At 41.7% G+C, this 22931-nt stretch overlaps 1 long non-coding RNA gene across 5 annotated transcripts in view; it reads right to left on the bottom strand.

The window, feature by feature from the left end:
- Positions 1-22931, bottom strand: part of EPB41L4A — a 266512-nt gene that overhangs the window by 62518 nt on the left and 181063 nt on the right. For all 5 annotated transcript variants that reach the window (XR_002342070.1, XR_002342071.1, XR_002342067.1 and 2 more), the window contains 3 exons: positions 19908-19999; positions 18174-18251; positions 11624-11745 (listed from right to left, as the gene is read on the bottom strand). This is a non-coding gene — a long non-coding RNA (erythrocyte membrane protein band 4.1 like 4A). The remainder of the gene's footprint in view (positions 1-11623; positions 11746-18173; positions 18252-19907; positions 20000-22931) is intronic.

The raw sequence follows: 22931 nt of genomic DNA, 5'->3' as shown, positions 1-22931 counted from the left end.
CAACAGGCTATATAGAGCAGAGGTTCCCATGACACCCCTTAGGTTCAATTAGTTTGCTGAAGCAGCTAGCAGAACTCAGACAGTTACTTACAAATTGCCTGTTTATTATATATAAAAGGATATAATTCTGGAACAACCATGAAGAGATGCACAAGGCACGGTACAAAGAAAGGGGCACATACCTGCAAGGCTCTGACATGCCACTCCTTCTCCATCTAGATCCCCGTGTTCAGCAACCCCTTGGACCCCGTCCTTTCTGGGGTTTTATGGAAGCTTCATTTCATGAGCATGATTAATGACTGATCAATTGATCACTGGTGACTGATTCAACCTCCAGTGCCTCTCCCCTCCCCAGAAATCAGGGTGGGACTGTTCTGTCCAACCCTCTACTCGAGGTTAGTTCCCTTAGCAACTAGCCCCACCCCCACCCCCACAGCTCATTTGGTGCTTTCTAGAAGTTACCTTATTAACATAAACTTAGGTGTAGTTAAAAGGGGCTGGTTATGAATAACAAAAGATGCTCCATTCACAACTTTTATCACTTCAGAAACTTCAAGTATTTTAGGAGCTCAGTGTCAGAAATGCAGAGGAAGGCCAAAAGTTGATTTATTATAAATTACAATATCACAGGTCTTACACCAAAGAGGTGCTCAATAAATTCCTGTTGAATAAAAAAGGAAAGGGGGAAAAGCTGTCATTTATGTAACTCTCTAAAGCTAGGATATTTAACTTGAAACTACAATATGCCTTTGGCCTTGCTTGCTTTTTTAATTTTGGTAGCTATGCATGGAATGCTAAACACTCCCAGAAAGAGTGAAAACATTAACTTTTTAGAGAAAATCTCACCAGGCTGCCACATATTAACACATTTTTTTACAGAATGAAAATAAACATCAGCTTCAATCCAGAGAGAAAAGGGTGTCAACAAAGGAAGACAGATGACTTTAAACAAACATACACCTGACTCTGTGACCTACCTAATGCTTCTTGCAATTAACAAGGTTACCACCATTTCCCTTTGCTAGGTAAAAGGTCCCAAAGAAAAACATTTTCTTTAAAAGATGACGATGTAAAATCAGCCTGACTTTCTGCTCCTCTGTAAAAATACTATTTTCAAGAATTTCTGCTAAAAGCGGATTTAGCAGGTCAATATGAACTAAAAGACTAATTTGAAAAATTGTACAGATACAAAGGTTGTTGCAAATTCCCTCAATCTGTCAGTAAGAGTTTGACCTGAACTTAAGTTTTAAAGAAACAGCTGTGGGAGTTCAAGCTGCGGCATAAGGGGATCGATGTTGTCTCTACAACAGTGACGCGGGTTCGATCCCAGGCCTGGCACGGGGGGTTGAGGATTCAGTGTTGCCACAGCTGTGGCATAGGTCGAAACTCCAGCTCTGATTTGATCCCTGGCCCAGGAACTTCCATATGCTTATGGGTAGCCAAAAAAGAATTCAAACACACACACACACAGTTTTACTTTTGCATACCAAAGTATAAAAAAAAAATGTATATTTCCAAAGATAAACATGTATTTTGTAATCTGGGAAGGTATTTTTCACAAGTCTATGCAACTCGTGAAGTGATGATTTAAAAAAAAAAAAAAAAAAAAAAAGCTGGAGTTCCCATTGTGGTTTAGGAGTATCAAACCCAATTAGTAACCATTAGTAATCACTGGCCTCCCTCAGTGGGTTAAGTATCCAGGGTTGCCATGAGCCATGGTGTAGATGACAAATGTGGCTTGAAGCCTGCGTTGCTGTGGCTGTGATGTAGGCCCAGCAGTTGTAGCTCCGATTTGACACCTAGCCTGGGAACTTCTATATGCCACACCTGTGGCCCTAAAAAGCAAAGAAAAAAAAATTTTTAATGAAATAAAAAAGCTTTTCAGGAGTTCCTGTTGTGGCGCAGAGGACATGAATCCAACTAGGAACCATGAGGTTGCGGGTTCGATCCCTGGCCTTGCTCAGTGGTTATGGATCCAGCATTGCCATGAGCTATGGTGTAGGTCACAGATGAGGCTCGGATCTGGCATTGCTGTGGCTCTGGTGTAGGCTGGCGGCAACAGCTCCAATTAGACATCTAGCCTGGGAACTTCCATAGGCCATGGGTGCGGCCCTAAAAAGACAAAAGACCAAAAAAAAAAAAAAAAAAAAAAAGCTTTCAAAATTGTTTTTCATATGTGGTGTTTTCAACTCTGACAGGTACGCCAGAGAGAAGAGAGAACTTTAGGAAGAGGGATCTTTAAAGTTCATGCAACCAATTGCTTCTTTTATGGATAATGAAATAAAAGCTCACAATGTTGAATAACGTGTTATGAGTTACAACCAAGTTAGACCAGAAATTCAAGTTTACTCAAATCAGGAGTTCCTATGGTAAAGAGAAAGTGGGATCACAGGTTTGGACCACATCTCAGTAGATCACCTGATTCTGACTTATCATTTTATAAGGGGAGAGTCTGGAGTTCCCGTCGTGGATTAATGGAAACGAATCTAACATCCATGAGGATGCAGGTTTGATCCCTGGCCTCATTCAGTCAGTGCGTTAAGGATCTGGTGTTGCCGTGAGCTGTGGTGTAGGTTACAGACGTGGCTCGGATCTCACGTGGTTATGGCTGTGGTGTAGGCTAGTGGCTACAGCTCCAATTCAACCCCTCGCCTGGGAGCCTCCATATGCCAAGGGCGTGAGCTTAAAAATACAAAAAAAAAAAAAAAAAAACCAAAAAACAAAAGGGGAGAGACATAGTCCTCTCTCTATAAAACAAAGTTAACAATCTCTTAAATTTTCTAGAAATCATCTCTGAAACTAACCACTTTACAACTTTTTTTTTGGCTGCACCCACTGCATGCAGGTGTCCAGGCCGGGGATGAACCTGAGCTTCTGCAGTGATCAGAGCCTCAACAGAGCCATATCCTTAATCCTTAACCTGCTGAGCCAGCAGAGAACTCCCCACTTAACGACTCTTGCTCAGAATGGCTTATTCTAATTCCCTTGTATGAGAATTTTTACTAATTTCTTCCTTTCCTGCCTTCAGCTGACCTACAGAGGAGAAACATGCAAAGGTGTCACAACACTATCAAGGGCCCCACAGGTGTGGAAGCTATGATATCACTGTCTTTTTCCAAACATGCCTCACAGTGCCTAGTGATTCTCATCCAGATACCTACCCTCCAGGTTCCAGAACTTGCTACCCTTGCAAGTCATTTCACCACTTCCAGCCTCAGTTTCCTTGCCAACAACGCAAGATGCCCTCTATTTAACCTGATCCAAGGACTGTAGGTCTCACCCTGGGTCTTCCTCCTCTGAAACAGAATATGCTCTGACTTGATCTACAGTGCAATCTCCTACACTTTATAGTTTGCATTTTTTTTCCCCCTAGGGCCGCACCGGCGGCATATGGAGATTCCCAGGCTAGGGGTTGAATCGGAGCTGTAGCCCCCGGCCTACACCAGAGCCACAGCAATGCCAGATCTGAGCCTCATCTGTGACCTACACCACAGCTCACGGCAACGCGGAATCCTTAACCCACTGAGCGAGGCCAGGATCGAACCCCCAACCTCATGGTTCCTAGTTGGATTCATTAACCACTGAGCGACGGGAACTCCTATGGTCTGCATTTAAATGTACACATAGGAAGGTGCCTCAGCGCAGTAAGTAGCACAGTAGGTAGCGCGTCAGTGTCAGAAATGTACGCATAGGAATGTGTCTTCTGCTCCTTGCCTTGTGTATCTGCTACAAGAGAGTAGAAATTCCTAACATTTGAATTTTATGATCTGTTTTGTATTGTTCTACTACTTTTAAAATCATGGATCCATAGCCTCCGCTTGTTTACTCCCCATTGAGCAATTCTGCTTCCTTCTCCAAATCCTTTCAGCTTTGCCCTTTTGTCTTTTGTTTCCATTGTCTGCTTAACATGAAAAATGCTACCCTGGGTGGGCCTCGTACCTCACTACTTCAAATAGGGAAAACCACCTTACACAGAAGATGAAATGATTAACTGTATGAACTTTAAAACCAGCATATAATCTCAGAGTTCCCTGGTGGCTCAGTGGGTTGTGGCTCAGGTCATTGATATGGCACAGGTTCGATCCCTGGCTCAGGAACTTCTACATGCTGCAGGTGCGGCTAAAGGGAGGGAAAAAAAAAACAGCACACAATCTCATAATGAGAAGTTGGCTGTTCCTAGTTTATAGCCATAGAATATCCCAGTGGGACTGTAGAGCCTGAAGATTGGTGAGCATGGGGTAGGGGATAAAAATCAGAAGAGCAAAATGATTACTCTGAGAAGTAGGAATACAGTAAGTCAGTCAAACCCCAGCTCCGGGCTTCTAATACTACCTGCCAACAGCTGCCCGTGGGTCCCAGAGATCTTTGGACAGACAGGGAAGAAGAAGCCTTTGCACAGGGGAGCACTTTGACTTGCCCACTTCCCTCTTATCCTTCTTACACCTAATCTTCTAGAATAAATCAGAGGTAACCCAATTCCTTCTGAAGCCCACTCACTGCACTTGAATGACTCTCTCTCCACCCTTCACCCTCAAAAGGTGATTCCTCCTCCATATAATCACATTATCCTTTGCATGTGAAGTTGATGCTCTAAGGTAAATATAATTCAAAGACTGAGAGGTGAATGCACAGGCCCACACTATGTACAGAAACACTTCCTTTTGCTTTAAAAGAAAGAAACTCAAGTGTGCCAAGCCCTCCATATGCTCAACACCACACTCTGCCCAGTTCAGACACCATCTCCATGACGACAACCCATGAGGCAGGAGGTAATCCCCCCATTGGACAGACCAAGAAATTGATGGTCTTGCTGGTTAATGGACCTCCTAACATTGCATAGTTAGTGCCCAGATGACTGAGGCTGAACCCAGACTTATCAGATACAGCTTAGTCCAAGAGGCCAGTCTCTACTCACATAGCTTGCCTTGCATCTGCCCTAAAAAAATTTTTTTTTAAATATTTTTAATCGCTGCAAAGCAAGCCAGGCTTCTGAGGGCCTCACATCTGACACAATGGGCTAAATGGAGCAAGTGCTCAATAAATGATTATTACTTTCGTGACAATACTATTTCTCAGTAGCCCAGAGCTTTATACGACATCAAATGAAACTGTACTTCACTATATCAAAACATCTGCCCCTCTCTTCTGCTCCGGGCTACACCCAGCTCAGGTCACCAATGAATGCTGGTCAGCTACCCACACGTGCGTCTTTTGTAAGGGGATTCAGCGTTGTGTGGCACCATCATCTCCTAGAGGTGGTCAAACCATCTACCAACTACAAAGTGCTCCTGCTGGGAGTTACAGAGTGTAGAACCTGATTTAGGGACCCAACAGGGGCTGCTGCGGAAACCCACAGGGACCCCAGGGCAGGCAGATGGGCCATTAATACGAGATGTGTCAATCAGAGGCTCCTGAAGAGGCAGCCTTCAAGCCACACCAGGCCCTTAGGCGTGTTCAATTTAGCACACAAAAACTTTCTTCAAAATGAAATCAACTGCCAATATTTAAAATTCTGAAAAGTTTCTATAAATACCCAAATGGGTGCTTCCCTTAAAACAGCTGAAGATTTGACAACACTGGATCTTCTTTCCTACACAGAAAAAGTAGCTTGGTCTGAGCAGTAGCTGTCTGCTTCCAGACTAGGCACAAGTCATTTTCAGGACCCCTTGGGCACTATGTCTGCAGTATCTTCCACAGATGCAGAGAGGAAATGCCCCAAGGTCACCCAAACTGGCTGTTCAGTTGTCTGAGACTACACTGCAACTACTTATTTTTCTGTTCATCAATACAATATCCTTAAACACTCAAAATGCTGCATCAGACAATCACAGCATCGTTTATCTACTATAAATGGCTCCATCCATTACTTTTCTGACAGCTAACTGGATTGTAGCCAAACATTCTCTTTAATGCCCTTCACACAGCAGAAACCCCCTTCTGACAGGAACCCACATAGTGAGTTGCCAAGAGCTTGTCAGAGAAAGGGCTGTAGGAATATGCACTTTTCCTTCCTGCCATCCTGCCTCCTGCTTTACCCATAGGCTCCTCTGCCCGCTTAGCTTTGCAGGAATTCGCTGGCTGCCTGCCCTGGCGCTGAACTCCTCTGGGTGGGGCAGCAAGCAGGCTGGGTGCAGGGCTCTTGGAATGCACTTCCTCATAGAGGTGCCAAGGCCCAATCTTGGTGAATTCTAAACACAATGGCTTTTGAGCTACCAGGACATTTATTATTCCTGACTGAGAAGTGAAAAAGCAGGCTTTTTAAATTTGCAAAGGACTGAGATGCAGGTTAAGGGGAGTAGTCGTCAAGTTTGACTGGAGTTGAATTACTTTAACTCCAGAAGAAATAAAAGAATGTCTTCTAAATGAACAAGTCATGCAGTATAAATTGACAATATAAATGAACAAAAGGCAAAAGTCTCTGTCACAACTTGTTTTTTCATTATCTATAAATGTTTTAAATTAGAGGTGAGAATTTATGCCAGTAACTCACAGAACTTTGGTTCTAAAGTTATTTTAGAGAGAATATTGGAATTCAATTTATGAAAATTAATAGCTAGTCTTATTAGAGTTTAAAGGAAAAAAAAAATCAATCTTCTTTTTCAACCGCAACTCCATTTTTGCCAAACACAGTACAAGCTAATAAAATCAACTTTTTGTACATTTTAAAATCAGCTTTCTAGCATTTTAATTATCAATTTTTTTTCCAATAAAAATTTAAGTAACTGTGGCAGGAATATTTTGTAAGGTAAAACTTTTGTTTCTCTTTGATTTGTTAAACAAAACAAAACTAATGTTTTGAGCTATTATTCCTTTCCTGCCCAGCCACCCATGAGCATATCTCAGCAACTGAGAGCTTTTGAGGGAGGGGGCTGCCCTCGAGCTGGGAGTGTGGGAATGAGAAGTGGCAGGGCTGGAGGAGCTGCCCGCAGTGGAGGGAAAGGAATGGGGAAGGAGATGCAGGCTTGAGGGCTACTGTAACCTAGTGACCCTCAGGCCACTCCCTCACAGCATCCTCCCCTCCAAGCCCCTCTGCAGCAGAGCCTTAAAGGGGCAGGCTTGACCCTAAGCACAGGATGCTCCCTGGCTCACAGGACCCCTCCTTCCCATCACACAGTAGTCCAGCTTCACACAAAACTGCCCTCTTCATGGGACCCGGTGGGTGGGACACAGGGCACAGAATGACTGATGGAGGTGAAGACAAGAGCACCCTCTTCACATGTTCTGCTCCAAGTCAGAACCCCACCATATCCTTAGAGACACGGTCTCTACCAGCTGGGCTCGACTGAGGCTCAAAGCAGAGTACATGTGAATTACAGGGAATAAAACAGAATATTATCCCTGCCTCCCCCCCAACATTCTTCACATAAGCATGACAGCAACTCTAAGTAAGTCTGCCTCACTGGCATCAGCTCCATGGTTCTTCTGCACCAGGAAAACCACACTGTCAAGGGCAGGGTCATCTCTGGTGCCCAGAACACATCATAGTCTTGTGGGACACAGGCTCCAAAAGTGATTCACAATCAAAGTGAAATGAACACACAGCCAAAGTCTTAGTTTTTATTTTTTATTTTTTTTGTTTGTTTGTTTTTGTCTTTTTGCTCTTTCTTTGGGCTGCTCCTGCAGCATATGGAGGTTCCCAGGCTAGGGGTCCAATCGGAGCTGTAGCTGCCAGCCTACGCCAGAGCCACAGCAACTCAGGATCCGAGCCGCGTCTGCAACCTACACCACAGCTCACGGCAACGCCGGATCGTTAACCCACTGAGCAAGGGCAGGGACCGAACCCGCAACCTCATGGTTCCTAGTCGGATTCGTTAACCACTGCGCCACGACGGGAACTCCCAAAGTCTTAGTTTTTAAACATGGCATTGTATGATCCTTTTTTTTTTTTTTTTTTTTTTTTGCCTTTTCTAGGGCTGCTTTCACAGCATATGGAGATTCCCAGGCTAAGGGTCTAATTAGAGCTGTAGCCACCGACCTACGCCAGAGCCACAGCAATGAGGGATCTGAGCCACGTCTGCAACCTACACCACAGTTCACAGCAATGCCAGATCGTTAACCCACTGAGCAAGGGCAGGGATAGAACCCGCAACCTCATGGTTCCTAGTCGGATTCATTAACCACTGCGCCATGACGGGAACTCCTGATCTCCTTTTTAGAATAAAAATGATGAAAAAACACCAATGTTTAAAATACACGTAATAAACTAACATGAATACCTAGAGATATCACTGCAAAGCTATTCATTTTAGTTATATTTATATTCCTCAAATTTTGAGACAGCTTAAATATCCCAAAACTAAAGACTAGTTGAATAACTTATGTCTATGCATCTGTACAGCAGAAGATTATGTGGACATTAAAATGGTGCTGTAAAAGAACACTTACAATCTATTAGAACATATACATGATTCAAAATTTATTGAATACTGCTATATCACTTTTGCAGAAAAGATATACAAAGGAACAGAAGGCTAGATAAAACAGTGTTGGCACTAAGAGAAGAGAATTGAATATGAAAGTTTTTTTTCTTTGGGGGAGGAAGGTTCTGAAACTCCTAAATTTTCTAAAGCAAGCATGTGCTTTTATAATAAAAAAAAAATAACGTGTTGCATTTTTAAAAGATCCTCAGGCTAATGTTCAGAGCAGTCTGAGCTGTACATAAGCCACACTCTCAGCCCCGACCTGAGAAGGAGTGTATTTTAATTCCACACTAGGAGGGAGAGGAGGTGGACTCAAGGGCTCAATACCGTTTCCTGCTACTCTAAGAAAACTGCATTTGGCTGGATCTACATAAGCCATGAGAAAAACAAAAACAAAGCCCCTTGTCCCTAAATTAATCAGTTTCTGGAATTTGGCTTGCACGGAAAGACAGGCAGACAGACACAGTGTTACAGGGACAGATGTTTTTAGAAGAGGAGAGGAAAAGGAGCAACACGAGCAGGTTTGTGTAAAAAGCATGTACGATTACAGCATCTCAAGGGGAGTGAAACATTGATATGAAGCAAAGAATGCTTGTGATAATCTCAGTTGGTCTCAGAACAATTTCATGAGGCATGGTGTTTCAGAAATAGCATAGGATTTGGAGGTTTGCTTATCAATTATACCACGTTGCACTTGATCCAAATGGGATTTAAGACTGATCATATACAAAGATAATTACAATATATTAAGATATAGATACTAAATATTAAGGCTGGAACTTCTGTCCTAAGCCACCTACTTTTTGTATAATGTTGGCCCAATTACCTTTATAATGTTAGTTTCTGCATCAGCTAAATGGGGATAATGATATTACCTATGTGGCAAGGTAATCTATTGCAAAATTAAATCCTGTCTTATTTTTCCCACTGTAGAACCATCAGAAAGAATTTAATTTCCTCCCAGCCCAGAAAGAGGAGGGGACCCACAATCAGATTTCTTTTCACTTTAGAAACTGTAAGTCAGGTGACATTTTCACAGCCAGCAACAGTGAAGCAAACACTTTCCTCACAGGCTTGGCATAAGGATTAAACAAAGCAAGAGCTGTCGTGATGCTTTGCCAATTGTCTTGCAATGTTCGGATGTTAATTATGGTTATTAAAAACTCCATTTGCTTCATACAATATGGCAAAAAGACCCAGGAGACTTGGGCTCTCGTGCCAGCCCCGTCCCTATCAAGCTACTGAGACCACGGCTTCCTCCTCTGTAAAACAGGCACCTAGTTTTTTGCCTTGCCCTATCTCACAGGATTACTATGAGGCTCAAGGGGAATAATACATGTAAAAAGCCTGCTGAGAGTATTAGGGGAGATCTATAACAAGCCACAAACCAAAGTGAGAACTACCACTTTATAGTTCAATTCTGTGAGCTCTGAACACTGAACATGGAGTAAAACTAATTGTTAGGTGCTTTTATTAAAGAAGTGGTGTGCATTAAAAACAAAAAATATGACTAACCCAAGAGTCCATCACGGATAAAGAATGCATAAAGAAGAATAGATAAAGAAACTGTCATACTATAGAAAACTCACTGCAAGCTAAACAAACGTGCTTTAGTATACGCCACATATAACACTGATAGAAGCAAGACTCAAAAGAAAACACACTTTGATTCATCTACATAATGTTTTAAAGATAAGCAAACAAACTGCTTTGTTCAGAGAAGGCTACATAAGTAGTAATAGCACAGGGAAATGTCAAGAAATAATTATCACAACGTCAGACACGAGTTTTCACTGGTTGGGGAGAAAGGAGATGGTGAAGATGTTATCAGACAAACAGCAGGGACTTCTGAGTCTGCATATGTTAAAAGTGTGTGCATACTTGTGCACACATGTGAACACACATGCACATATATACACGCATATACACGTGTATGTGTAGAAGTATACACGTATGTATATTTTATGCATATATTATAATTCACAACAAAAGAAAGACCAACAGATTGTTATGTCAACAGGGTTCTTTAAGACTTTTGCTAGGAGTTCCCGTCATGGCTCAGTGGTTAACGAATCCAACTAGAAACAATGAGGTTGAGGGTTCCGACCCTGGCCTCGCTCAGTGGGTTAAGGATCCAGCATTGCCGTGAGCTGTGGTGTAGGTCACAGACGCGGCTCGGATCCTGCATTGCTGTGGCCCTGGTGTAGGTCTGCAGCTGTAGCTCTGATTAGACCCCTAGCCTGGGAATCTCCATATGCTGCGGGTGCGGCCCTAGAAAAGCAAAAAAAAAAAAAAAAAACAGACTTTTGCTAAAGTCTTGGAGACTGAGATACAAGACCTGATGTGTCAGGTCCTCTCCCCTCCCCCATGCTTATTATTAAAAAAAAAAAAAAAAAAAAAAAAGACTTTTGCTAAGACTTTGTTTTAGTTTCAATCTCAAATACACCAAACTAAGAAATTACTCAGAGGAGTTCCCTTGGTGGCTCAGAGGAAATGAATCTGACTATCATCTATGGGGACGCAGGTTTGATCCTTGGCCTTGCTCAGTGGGTTAAGGATCCGGCGTTGCCATGAGCTATGGTGTAGATTGCAGACTCGGCTCGGATCTGGCATTGCTGTGGCTGTGGCTGTGGCCAGCAGCTACAGCTCCGATTTGACCCCTAGCCTGGGAACTTCTATATGCTGAGGAGGGTGTGGGCCTAAAAAGACCAAAAAAAAAAAATTACTCAGTTGAGATTTTAATTAATCTTTCCAAAAAAGAGTCATTAGGTACAGTCAGTAAGCAGGTTATGGTGATTCAAGTTGATTATTTACCCACTTATTAATAATTTTTTTTTTAATTTTATGGGCACACCTGTAGCGTATGGAAGTTACCAGACCAGGGACTGAATCCAAGCCATAGCTGTGACCTACACTGCAACTATGGTAATGCTGGATCCTTTAACCCACTGCGTTGAGCCAGGGATTAAACTTGTGCCTCCACAGTGACCTGAGCTGCTACAGTCCTATTCATAACCCACTGCTCCACAGCGGAAACTCCATTTAATTTTTATTGCTTGGACATTTTCTGGGTCAAATTAAAAAGTCCAATATTAACAATTAAAAAGCTACAGGGCTCCAGTAACCACTTAAGTATATGTCACACCAACAGCCTAAAAGGAAACACAAGGTTACAGTGATGAGTTGGGGGCTTCATGACTTACCAGCTGGCTGTGTTTGTGCTATTCTCTTAGGATAAGTCTTGCTTCGACTTCTTGCCACATTCTGATCTGGCCGGGGAAGCTGAATAGAAAGATCTCGACTCATCTGCAATGCTGTCCTGCCACTTAAAAATACAACATTTTGAGTAACACTGGTAAAAAGCACACCACCACAAAATCAAACAGCTCATGAAGAATACATACATCCGTAATGTACAGAGAGAAGGAAAAACACAGACTCATGCAGGCTCTAAGTATATGCAGGCATTCAACTGATTCTCACTGCAATGTTCACCAAGGAAGTAAGAGATTCTGGCAGGAAAGATTTAGGGGAGATAGAAGTGCCAGCTGAAGAATGTCACTTGCCCTCTGGTTCTACGAGAATGATGTCACGAACCATTACTGTTGCTGACCTTTAACACACCCTGAAAGGAGTTCAGGGCAGAGATCAGGAATGTGCTCTGGGAAAAAGCGGCAGTCCAGGCCTTCAGATAGATATTTTCGGGAGAAAATTTTTTAAGCCCAATTTCTTGCATCTTCTCCTAACTAGAAAAGCACTAAAATCATTAATGGAGTCATCTGCTCCTCATGACTAGCAGTAACTTTCTCCTGACAAGCAGTGACCATCTACCCAGAGGCATGCTTGACAGCACACGTGTTCCCTTCAGAGCACTTCCTGAGAGCTATGTGAGAGGTTGTCTGCCGGCCTAATGTCCTCAGTAAGCCCCAAATAAAACTGCACTCAGCCCTCACAGTGCACTTTTTTGCTTTTCTTTTTTCCCTCTTCTTCTTTTTTTTTTTTTTTTAATTTTTTGTCTTTTTAGAGACATACCTGTGGCATTTGGGAGTTCCCAGGCTAGGGGTCAAATAGGAGCTGTAGCCACTGGCCTACACTACAGTCACAGCAACACGGGATCCGAGCCACATCTGCGACCTATACCATAGCTCACGGCAACACCAGATCCTTAAGCCACTGAGCAAGGCCAGGGATTGAACCTTTGCCCTCATGGACAATAGCCAGATTCATTTCTGATAAGCCACAATGGGAACTCCTATACTTTTTTTTCTCAGGCAGCAAAGGAAGATCTTTCAGAGGGAGAACCAAGAAAGAAAGGATTAAAGGAGGAGTTAGGTTTGGATTTAAGGAGACTGACAGACTAGAAACAGGGGATGCTAATGGTCTTCCAGCTCTACAACTAAATAGTAAAGAAACTGTGCAGGACTAAAACTCCAAAAGGCAATGATTCTACAGGAATCAACATGTCACTGCCATATTTACAAGGCCAATTACAGAGCCTTCTCCACTGCTCCACTGGGTGTGATTTTACTCTGAAACCCGTGACACAATCAACTATTGACTTTACCCACCTCCCCTGTTCCAGGAAGTGCCTGGAAAGATTTAAAGCAGGCCTAAAGCCTCATGCATGGTACCACTTCTCTAAAGAGCCTTTCCCTGGGGAAAACTAGCCTTCTCAAGAAATTGTGTAATTTAATTTGAATTTGAGTCGACATTCATCCTACTAAAAGTTTATTCCATAGCTGCTGAATTGGAGCCAATGAACAACTCTGGCTTTCACTTTCATGTAGGAAAACATAATTTAGGTACAAGGAAAAGGCATTTCTAAGTGTCCATTCTGATTCTATTCTTTTAACGGCCCCAAATCCTATTCATCCTACATTTACAAGATAAATATTGGTGTATCTCTCCCCAAAAGATTAAACAAAATTTACAAAGCCAAATTCAGCTCCTAGATGCTTCTGTGAAAGATTCCCCTCATCACCACCCCGTCTACTTTTATTAGAAATAAAAAGAGGGGCGTTCTCATTGTGGCACAGTGGAAACAAATCCAACTAGGAATCATGAGGTTGTGGGTTTGATCCCTGGCCTCGCTCAGTGACTTAAGGATCTGGCGTAGCTGTGAGCTGTGGTGTAGGTCACACACACAGCTCGGATACTGCATTGCTGTGGCTGTGGTGTAGACCATCAGTTTTAGCTCCAATTCAGCCCCTAAGCCTATGAACCTCCATATGCCGCAAGCGCAGACCTAAAAAGCAAAAAAAAAAAAAAAAAAAAAAAAAAAAAAAAAAAAAGGCCTGAAACACTCATAAAAAGCAGTTTCTCATTAGGCTAATTGGGGATATGACTTGATAGGAGCTACCATGGGAATTAAAATGACAGGCTCCGTCCATGAGTGTATGTACCCACGTTCAACAGTTAACGGAGGCCAGCAGGAGCAGAGGCAAACCGTGACGTGTTTTCTTTCCTTGAAATTTAATTACTTCTTTTAAAGGTAGTGTATAAGGCAACACAAATAGCAACATCTCTTCCCTGAAAAACCAAGAAAACTCCATAGAGAGCAAAATTCCATTATTCTACATGGTTTGGAATATGAAGATAAGATCTACTTCAAACAGACATACTTGAAGACTTGGGTAGTTTGCACTTTATTCCATAGAGGAAAAAACATTTGCCCTAAAACTATAACCCAATATGTGGAGCACTGAGGTATTTTATAATGAGATTTTACTTTATTATTCAAGTTTTCCTCGTGGTTTCTCTTGCAGAAATAAAGGAGAAATGAGAAAATCATATCACAGGCTTAATAAAACTAATATCCAGGAACATAAACTGATCTGGCATGGGCTGCGGGACCCAGGACTAGAACAAGCCTTTCGCCCTCCAGCTTGGTCAGTGTGGCACAGCTTGGGGGCCTGCGAGAAGAGACGGAGCACAAACCATCTGGTCTGAAGCTACAAGCCCAGTTTAAAACACAGCTCTGCTAGAACTATGTGGTCTGCAGGAGATGATTATTATTTTTTTGTCTTTTGTCTTTTTAGTGCCGCACTCGCGGCATATGGAGGTTCCCAGGCTAGGGGTCGAATTGCAACTATAGCAGCCGGCCTATGCCACAGCCACAGCAATGCCAGATCCAAGCCACGTCTGTGACCTACACCACAGCTCACAGCAACGCCGGATCCTTAACCCACTGAGAGAGGCCAGGGATCGAATCCGCGATATCATGGTTCCTAGTTGGATTCATTAACCACTGAGCCACAACAGGAACTCCCAGATTATTTTTTAAGTCTTCTGGCACCTCATTTTCCTCATTTATAGTTCTACTTGTTTAGAACTACTTAGCAGAAATACTCTTGTATAGTGTTTTCAGTATTTCCTTGCAGAAGAAAGTACTTGACAATTGTAGAGATTTACAGGGTTGGGTAAGAGCTCCCGCACTTGTGGTGGCCCACCATAGGGAGAGGACAGAGCTCTGTCCCCAGGACTGCCCACTTCCCTGCCCCTCACACTGTGGCACACATACTCCCATCCTATCTGAGTGGCACTGCCAGCAGCCCCTCAGCTTCAACGCGAGGGTGCAATCGGCCATCAGTGAGGTCGCAAGAAGAGGAAAGACACCCAGGTTCAAATTCCAGTTTTGCCACCTACTTGTCTTTAGTTCAGTTACCTTGATTTTTGGGGGGGAGGGGGCTCAAGTTTCTCATCTCTACAAATGAGTATGTGATACCCCCTTTGATGGGTCATTAAAATGGATTTAATCAAGTAATACACATGAAAGCACCTGACACAAAGAAGGTTCTCAGGAGAACGTGGTCTCCTCTCTTCCACACTTTAAGAAATGTAGAAAGCCCATGTGATTTCAGTTCTACTGGAAGGGCATCTGGGTTCCCAAGGGTCTCAGGCCTAATTCTCACTTCTGCAGTATAAATTCTACGCAGATCATTCATTCATCAAAACCAGGAATCCCCTACAAACTTAACAACAGGTAAAGGCAAGGTTCATCTCTAAGGGGCTCAGAGAAAGGGTGAGCAGTGTTTAACGAAATATTTAACCAAAGATTTAATCAACCTCTATTTGAGATCACTGGTATGTAATAATAAAACAACAAAGTATTAGACTTTCAGATTTCAGCTCCGCCTTTTCCTGAAATTTAAATTTGAATTTCTGGAAGGATTACCTGTCACATATCACTAAAAAATGTCTAATTTTTCCCCTCTTAAGTAATGATTAGGTTTTCTAAAAGATGTTGGAATCTCCTTGATATTCTTCAAACTCTAAGATCCAAGACAGAAAGTAAAGACTAGAACTCTGCCTTTCTCCATCACATACACCTACACACATACCCCACTATAAACACATATACAGTTATACACACAGACACCCACACTCTCACACACAACCACTGGTTATGCTGTTCATTAGTCCCCATGCTGTAAAGGCCTACAGGGTAAAGGAAGGAGCTGTTTATGTTCCCAGAGCTTTGCCTTCATCCCAGGATATCTCCAGAATGTCTCAAAAGAAAGGAGCAGGCATGTGATGTTTAATAAAAGTTGGCTGTTATTACTTTTTTGACAATAGTCCATGTGCTGGCAGCCACCCAGAAGTCAGAGACCCATCCCTGCCCAAGTCTAGCTGTGGGCAGTGGGATAAAACATCTTTCTCCCAGGGATGGTGTCATGTTAGCACTTCGTACATACAGACACGGAGACTTGGATTTCATTAAGACTTACTAGGCAGTTAACACCAACCACACAATTAGGACAGATTGAGCAGAGCTTCCAATTCTGCAAAGGTTACCTTTAATTACTTTCTTGGAAGAAGTGATATTTAGTATGCAAAATTCAATAACTTTCTAATAATAATTCCCAGTAGCCATAGCATTTGCATTTCAATAAATTTGAGAAATTGGGTATGGATAAATTTGTGGAAACCAACTATGGCACACATTAAATGGGATAATTACAATTTAACAGTATGAACATTAAGACAGATGTTTTTTCACTACCTCCATTTCAGTGATAAGGAGGCAGATGTAAACATTCATTCCATAATACCTGAAATGTGGTATGCTCAACTGGAAGAATAGTCCAAATACTATTAACTGGTATTCACAATAGAAAAGTAAATATTCTTTGTTTGAATTCCTGTAATTATATCACTATCTAGGGAAGAATCTTGATAACCTCAAGTTCAAATTTTTCAATTTCAGTGAATATCTTCATACAAATAACCAAGAATATAAATATATTTATTTATTCATTCATTCATTGTCTTTTTAGGCTGTACCCACAGCATATGGAAGTTCCCAGCTAGGGGTCGAAGGGTTCCCAGCCTACGCCACAGCCACAGCTATGCCAGCTCCGAGCCACATCTGTGGCCCACACCACGGCTCATGGCAACCCTGGATCATTAACCCACTGAGCAAGGCCAGGGATCGAACTCACATCCTCATGGATACTAGTAGAGTTTATTATCACTGAGCCACAATGGGAGCTCCAAGAACATCTATAATACACTAACACCCAAATTTTATTTTAAGTTAGCAAATGAGCAAATATCCAAGTAATAATATATAAAGATTAATGCACTGAACATTTAACATGAATCACTTCTTTATTGATTATCTCTGGTTTCAAAGCCAGGGCAAATAAAAGTGAGCGGTAAAATAAAGGAACTAAAATCTGATGTATCTTGTAAACACTTGACTCAGCTTTATTTTAAGAGTTCTAGATAAGGATTTCATTTGGTGATATCTCCAATGGAACTCACACAGAGTATCCCACCTCCTGCATGTTATTTCTGCACCCTGCTCGGGTTTTACAGGGCCTGAGACATGCCTCACTGCCTGAATAATACTGTAGCTCTCTGAAGGCAGAGGTGGTGAGATCTGGGGGCACTGGATACCATGCTTTCCACATCATAGGCGCTCCGCTTAACAGATCAAATTGAAACAAAACAACTTCTTTTTCAAGACACAAGGCTCCCATTTTCAACACTGGTCTTAGAAAAAGACATAAGCACCTGCCTGGCCGCATGAGTCAGGTTTTTCCTGCAAATGCTAACAGTGTGACCAATGGTTAAAGGCATGATGGGCTCTGGAGTTAGACCCCACATTACTGCTTCCTAGCTGGGCTTCCTTGAGAAGGGACTTGTCCTCTCTAAGACTTAGTTTCCGCACATATTAATGAGGATAATATTAATAAGACTGCAGTGATTAAATGGTGCGATAAATGAAATACATTTAGCATAATACATGGCATTTAGTATATAATGACTTAACCAAGTTCAGATATACTTGCTAGCATTATTATATATAGGTTTTATGCCACAGAAAACATGACTTGACCCACAATATAAAGTACACACTGTGTTACAACAGGGGATCAACTGAAGGGCCTAAGAATGCCAATAAACTACAATTCAGAATATCTACTTTGTTTCATAACCATAACATAATTAGAAATAAGTGAGAATAGGAGCAAAATGAATTTTTGAAGATAAGAAGCTCTATTACATTCTAAAAACCCTACACTTACCATAGCTAATGTAGACTTTAAACGTAATTAAACCTGAAAAACGATTTTTGTCAAGAAACTTTAATAAACTGTTTAGAAATTCATTGGCACTATGGAAAAATAAGAAAGAAATTATATCACAAACTTTAACATGCATGTCTGTGGACAGCTGAATTAAATATTTATTCATACACATACAAACACACACACTCACACCTCAAAGGCAAAAAATGCCATTTACCTATACCGGTGCTTATAACTTATGGATCCAAACTTGCTGAGTTTTCTTGACAACGAATTTGATTCATTTTCTGGCATTCTATAATGAATTTTTTAAAGAAAATCAGATAAAGACTCATAAATATATATAACACTTGAGCAAAAGCTACAGAGAAACATTTAACAGTGCAACAGTATTTAACACACAATTGAAATATTTTATTTATTCTACATATTGGCAGGAAATTTAAAAATTAATTTTTAAATTAATACTTGAAACACAACCACATTCTAGCATTCTGTATATGTATAATATCAAAATAGTCACACTTCCTGAAGATTATTAGATACATCTTTGCCCTGAGAAGGAAGCTATAGTTGTGAAGCAATTTATCTACTTAAATTATCTGGGGAGTTCTCCTGTGGCACAGTGGGTTAAGGATCCAGTGTTGTCACTGCAGCGGCCCGGGTCACTGCTATGGCTTGGATTCGATCCCTCACCCAGGAACTTCTACATGCCACAGACAGGGCCCCCTACCCTCCAAAAAATCAACAACACCAACAAAACAAAACAAACAAACAAACAAAACCCCATTATCTTGGGAACTTGCTGATTTACCCAGGCCGAGGTTCCCATGGTAGTTAACTTGTCTGATGGGGTGGTTCACTCTCCTTTGTACTTTGCACTGCAGAGCACCTTCAACAAACTCCTCCATGTGGAGCACCTCGGCCCAGGCCCAGGGAACAAGAGCCAATGTCCCAGACCTTTGGGGCCACATTTCTTTCTCAAGACAAACTCCACAAAGGATACATATAAGACTATTTCTCTACCATCGTGCTATGTGCAGAAATTATTCCATGCACATCAAATGGGAATAAGGGGAAGAATTAATCTAGTTTTAAATTTAAAAACAAAAAATAAACCTTAATGTGTTACCTGATGAAGTGCTGTTTTCTCTATACACTTGAAGGATGTGAAACAGTGTCCCGACAATCCAGTGGTCAATTACCTTTCCTCATCTTATCTGACCTCCCATGAGCAGACAACACAGTTGCCAGTTCCTTATTCACCATGGCATTTTTTGGGGGAGGAGCCACACCCATGGCACGTGGAAGTTCCCCGGCCAGCAATCGAACCCATGTCACAGCAGCAACCCAAGCCACTGGAGTGACAATGTCAAAGCCTTAACCCACCGAGCCACAAGAGAATTCCCACCGTAACATTTTCCTCCCTCATTTCCCATTTCCTCATGTTCTCCTGGTTACTCCTTCTCATACTCCCTGGCTGGCCTTTCCTGTCCACTAAAGGACAGGAGGGTGCCACAGCACAGTCCTTATCTTCCTGCTTCTCTCTCTTCACTTTTTCCATAGATGACCTCATCCAGTCCCCTTTGCCTTAAATACCTACTAAATGTACATGACCAATCTTGGTCTTGACAGCAAGCCTTGCATACCCAGCTGGCTACTCCCCATCTCCACTCACAGGGCTAATACACAATTCAAATTTAGTAGGTCCATAGTACAGTATTTAATTTCCACCAAAACAAGGTTGCACTTTACATAAACCTAAAAAGCAACTGTCCTGGACCCTTTCTTATACTGTGGGCAAAGATGATATCTACATGCATGTGTGTATAAAAAAGTTAATAAAAGAGAAACACGTCTAAATTTTTTCTTGTTGACAATATTCTTGTTATAAAAGCCAATGCAATTTTCATTTATTAGGACATCAAGCAAATATTTCACATTAACATACCTAAAAAATGTATGATGTTCTACACTGCACTTCCAAAGATGCTTGCAAGCAGTTTTACTTCGAGCTTCAAAAAAGAATGAGGTTTCATTGCACTGATAAAGAAAAACAGAGAGACTATAAATTACAGACCATAACATTCTTCAGATGATGGCTACCCTCCTACATACCAAAAATCAAGTAAGCAGAGAAATTATTAACACATAAAACAGACAATAATTATCTCTTGATAAAATTATAAAATATAGGAGTTTCCATCATGGCTCAGCAGTAACGAACCCAACTAGTATCCATGAGGATATGGGTTCGATCCCTGGCCTCGCTCAGTGGAATAGGTCACAGATGTGGTTCAGGGCTGGCATGGCTGTGGCTGTGGCGTAGGCCAGCAGCCACAGCTCTGATGTGACTCCTAGCCTAGAACGTCATATGCCTCGGGCGCGGCCCTAAAAAGACAAAAAAAAAATTTATAAGATATAAGTTCCATGTAAATCTTAATGCTATCACCTTTATTACATTCTTAACCCCATGACCTCGGATCACCACATCCGATGGTATGACGTACTGTAAACTCTTCTGTCATAAAGGGACATCAAACCAAGAAAACAGTGACCATGTGGAAATCAACTCCCAAATAAAAAGAAAAGACTCATAAATCCAATCCTCAACTGTGTTTCCTTCAGGGATGTACAGGCCACACTTAAACTGATGTCTACAGAATCCCCAGAGGGACCATGGGAGGACCAAACACCACAGCAGTAAAATCCGGGCATGTTAAATAAAGTCCCTGATTCTGAGTTTCTCCATTCTGCATCAAGTTACTAGATGAAATAAATTAAATGACAGGACAGACGTAAAGTGCCATATGATAGGTATGCCATTAATTTTAACTATTGCTTTAATTCAGTAGGTACTTAATTATCAATTTTAATACATTAAGAAATAAAGGCAATATTAGAGCTAATTTTAATTGTGCAGGAAAAGACACTATTTTTTTTAAGTGACTGAAAGGGAAACCAAGCAAAATACAATATCAGTATTAAAATAATAAACCACAAGCTCTGTGAAGTTATATAATTGCTAATTTGATTTCAAATAAAAACCAAACTCGAATCACAAATGCAGAAATGCCTGTGGAATGAGGTTTCTATGGATTCATAAACATAAGAGTGTCAAAGCAGAAAAATAATTGAAATGATTCCTCCCCCTACACATACACACTTTTAATAAGGACAGAACATTTATATGCATGAAATTTCTCCCAAGTCCATCTGGAACAAGACTGCCCAGTTTAGGAGTTGATTTACAAAATGAAAGGGTGTTATGGAAAAAGAGCCAGTATATGCATGTTACAGCAAGGCAACCTGTAATTCCAGAACCTTATGAGGCACAGGAAGGAACTCTGACAATTCTCGGGTTTTTGAGTTGGGTGCTGCTAAGTGCTAAAATACAGCAAGTGGAAACAATTGGGGATTTGGAGCTGGGGAATGGACAGTGCAAGGTGCCCATGGAACTGGGAACTCAACATGCCTAGTAGACAGGAAACATGAAGGGGTAGAGCTGAGGAGAGAGAAGAGGGCTTGTATTCCACCTTAGAGTCTCAAAGAGATTGCATAGGGAGACAGCACAGAGCTGACAGAGGTGCAATCAGAGCGATGATGCTTATGAGAAAGGTCAAAAAGGACCAGGAGAAGCTGGAGGAGAGGGCACATCTCAAGTGACCCAGAAAGGTCACAAGGTTTGAAAAGAGGTCACTGCATTTCATGGGAAGAAATCTTCAGGGGCTTTCATGAAAGGGTAGGGATTACAAAATTAGAGCTGAGGAAGAAAAGGCAATGAATTCAGAAAGTGTTTTTCCTCAAAAGCAAAAGAAATTGGGTGGGGGCAGGGAGTGGAGGGGTGCAGAGGACATCACAGAAGATCCTTGGGGGCAGGGTAGGAAGCCAATCCTCCTGTCAGGAGATAGGAATGCTTGGAGGGGAAATTCTTCCCTTTTCCTTTTCTTTTTAAAATATACAACAAGGAACAAACACCAAAAGTTACCAAAGCGGATACTCAATGCTACCTAAATCCTTCTCCCCCCACTGTCTCCAATTATCCTCCCCAGAGACAACCACTCCTAAGGGTTTCTTGGAGTTCCCGTTGTGACTCAGTGGTAATGAACCTGACTAGTATCCATGAGAACTTGTGTTCAACCCCTGGCTTGCTCAATGGGTTAAGTATCCAGTGTTGCCATGTGCTGTGGTGTAGGTTGCAAACCCAGCTCGGATCTGGAGTTGATGTGGCTATGGTGTAGGCTGGCAGCTGCAGCTGGAATTTGACCCCTAAACCAGGAACTTCTATATGCCACAGGTATGACCCTAAAAAAAATTTCTTATTTAATATGTAGGTGATTTTAAGGTCACTGGATTATTAAATATATGTGCACAGGCCATTTATTTTAAGATAATTTTACTTCAGGTTGCACTGTATCAGGATAAATAAGATAAAGCAAGCACAGGACAGGCTGCTCCTCCCTGCCCCCAACTATCTTCATCTCTATATGCACCCAACGCTCTTCAACAACCAAAGCACTAAGAGTGGCAGGATGAACTGGGCACTGTCAGCAAGAAGAAATGGTGGCTACCCTATGACACACACATCTTCACGTTCTAGGAAGAGCACCCCAAACTACAGTGAAATTCACAAACCTAAATCAAATTTTCAAAAAGTGACTTAATTATATATAATCCAGATTTCCAAAGTGGAAGAGAAACAAAACATGATTCAGTCTTCAAACTAAAGTAAATCTTCTCAAACTTTTCTTGGGCTGGTTTGCTAAACTTTACTCTTGATGTGAACATCTTGATGTAAACCTATTCTTTTGCTTTTCAAATAGAGACCTGATCACAGGAAATCTAACTTTTAATATATTTTTTAAAACTACCATTAAGAGGAGTTCCCGTCATTCGGCTCAGCAGAAACGAATTTGACTGGCATCCATGAGGATACAGGTTTGATCCCTGGCCTCACTCACATGGTCAAGGATCC

This window comes from Sus scrofa, chromosome 2, assembly GCF_000003025.6.
Source record: "Sus scrofa isolate TJ Tabasco breed Duroc chromosome 2, Sscrofa11.1, whole genome shotgun sequence".
In the NCBI taxonomy this organism is placed as follows: domain Eukaryota; kingdom Metazoa; phylum Chordata; class Mammalia; order Artiodactyla; family Suidae; genus Sus; species Sus scrofa.
The sequence above is the reverse complement of the archived record's forward strand: the minus strand, read 5'-3'. Positions and strand labels throughout refer to the sequence as shown.